We start from the raw sequence: 2,272 nt of genomic DNA, 5'->3' as shown, positions 1-2,272 counted from the left end.
ACAGCCACTGAGGGGGGTGGGTCTTTCCGGGGGGGTCATGTCCGGGGAGGGTTCACTGAGGGAGGCGTGGGCGTTCACGGGGGTCGTGTCACGGGGAGGGGGTCCCTGAGGGAGGCGTGGCCGTTCGCCCAGCCGGGGTCACCGGGCGATGGGACGGAGAGAGGGGAGCGCGCGGCCGGGGAGCCTCGAGGGTAACCGGCGGGTGTGGGCGGTCGGGGGCCGAGGGTAGGGCCCACCCCTCAGGCCCGCCACGGCCCCGGCAGCGGATACGCCGGCCGTCACTCACCGCGGCTGCCGGGCGACGCAGCCGAAGGCTCCCGGCGCGGATGAGCGCTGCGACAGCGGACTGGGCGGCGACGCCACTACAACCGACCAAAGCGGCCGGCCGACGCGGAGACAGTGCGCAGGTGCGGGAGCCGGCCCGGCACTGCGCAGGCGAGACTCGGGCCAATCAGAGCCCAGAGGACCCGGGGGGGGCGGGGCGGGGAGGGCCAAGCCTCGGTCCGCGCCGGCGCGCGCCTCTGGCTCCGCCCGGAACTAGTTCGTTCCTTCATTCGCAGCCGCTGGACACTGAGTTGTATTTGCCCGCCCGCCCGCCGGACACCTGCTGAGCGCTGCTCACACTGACAAGCACCGCTAGCGGCTCCCTTCGTGGGCCCTACAGTCTAGGCGGGGAGGGGAGCACGAGGCAAAGCAGCCGGGATGGGGCGGGCTGAGGTCTGTTTTAAATCCGGCAGGGGAGTCGGGGTGCCTAGGAAGGTGAGATGTTACGTGGGATCCGAAGATCCACAAGAAGAGCCCTTTCTCTTGCCTGTGACCACTGAAATGGTGGGACATGTCCCTGGTTTCATCGTGTCCACTGTATTCAGTTGAGCTTTGGAACTGTGCATCAGGCTCCTTCCCCTGCATAACCTGCCCATCTACTTAAGAGTGAAACCCGTATCACTTACCACTACCCATTTCTTCATGCTACTTATCCCCTGAATTATTTTATCTGACCTGCTAGCATGCAACCTCCTTTTTTATTTTGCTGACTATAGCTTAGTTGTCCAAACTGCCACATAGTATGTATTTCACAAACAGCTGAATAAACCAGTAATTTATCCATCTCTGATCAGCTTTGATTTTCTTGACCAGTCAAGTGTTGTTCCTCCGCCACTCCAGCACTAGTGGTAAAACTAGCATGAAATACGCTACATTAAACATTCATTGAATAGGGATAAAACAGACCACACCACAGCTGGAGAAATAAGACAAATACTATTGTTTAGCCGAAGGTGCTACTGGAGAAGTAGAACACTGGGGAAAAATGAATAAATGAATGAATGAATGCTCAGTTATGTGGGGTGGTCTTCAAAGGAGGAGAAATACTTTACAACAAAGGAGAAAAGTACAAAGTCAAGGAGGCAGGAAAGGGCTGCAAAGGGGGAAGAAAGATGCTGCTCTGGGGGCTGGTCAGAGTGCAGGTGGCTACACAAAATCAGGCAGGACGTTGGAAATAAAGGTTCCTGAGTAGGGGACCATGTGACAAGCTGATAGGGCCTTATTTTAAAAATTAATTCATGGCCGGGCACGGTGACTCACACCTGTAATCCCAGCACTTTGGGAGGCCAAGGCGGGCAGATCACTTGAGCCCAGGAGTTCGAGACCAGCCTGGTCAACATGGCGAAAGCCCATCTCTATTAAAAAATACAAAAATTAGCCAGGCGTGGTGGTGCGCGCCTGTAATCCCAGCTACTTGGGAGGCTGAGGCAGGAGAATCACTTGAACCTGGGAGGCAGAGGTTGCAGTGAGCAGAGATCACCCCATTGCACTCCAGCCTGGTGACAGAGTGACTGTCCCCACCCCCACCCCACACAAAAAAATTCATGCACTTGGCAAACTACGTAAACAGTTAAAAGCATGTGCATAACAGTGCAGAGTAAATACCCCTTGATCCTTTCCCCCCCGTCTCTCCCTCCACAGAGGCAGTGCTAACATAACATACAATCGTCCCTCAGGACCTCCCATGGATGCCAAAATCCGAGAGGCTCAAGTCCTTGATGCAAAATGCATATAACTCAAAAACATCTTCTTGTATACTTTAAATAATCTCTGGGTTACTTATAATACTGAATGCAATGTGAATGCCATGTAAATAGTTGTTATACAGCATTGTTTGGGAAATAATAACCCCCCAAAAAAAGGTCTCTACATATTCAGTACAGACACATTTTCGTTTCTGAGTATTTTTGATCCTTGGTCGGTTGAACTCATGGACGTAGAATACACC

The 2,272-nt window shown here is 54.1% G+C and overlaps 1 protein-coding gene across 1 annotated transcript in view; it reads right to left on the bottom strand.

The window, feature by feature from the left end:
• Positions 1-466, bottom strand: part of LOC108527509 (EP400 N-terminal-like protein) — a 20,927-nt gene extending 20,461 nt beyond the window's left edge. Inside the window, 1 exon segment of the mRNA XM_017868829.1 lies at positions 287-466. The gene's annotated coding sequence lies outside the window, so the exon portion shown is untranslated.
• Between the last annotated feature and the right edge of the window lie 1,806 nt (positions 467-2,272).

Source organism: Rhinopithecus bieti, unplaced genomic scaffold, assembly GCF_001698545.2.
Source record: "Rhinopithecus bieti isolate Rb0 unplaced genomic scaffold, ASM169854v2 scaffold_4907, whole genome shotgun sequence".
NCBI lineage: Eukaryota > Metazoa > Chordata > Mammalia > Primates > Cercopithecidae > Rhinopithecus > Rhinopithecus bieti.
This window is presented reverse-complemented; position numbering and strand designations above follow the sequence as displayed.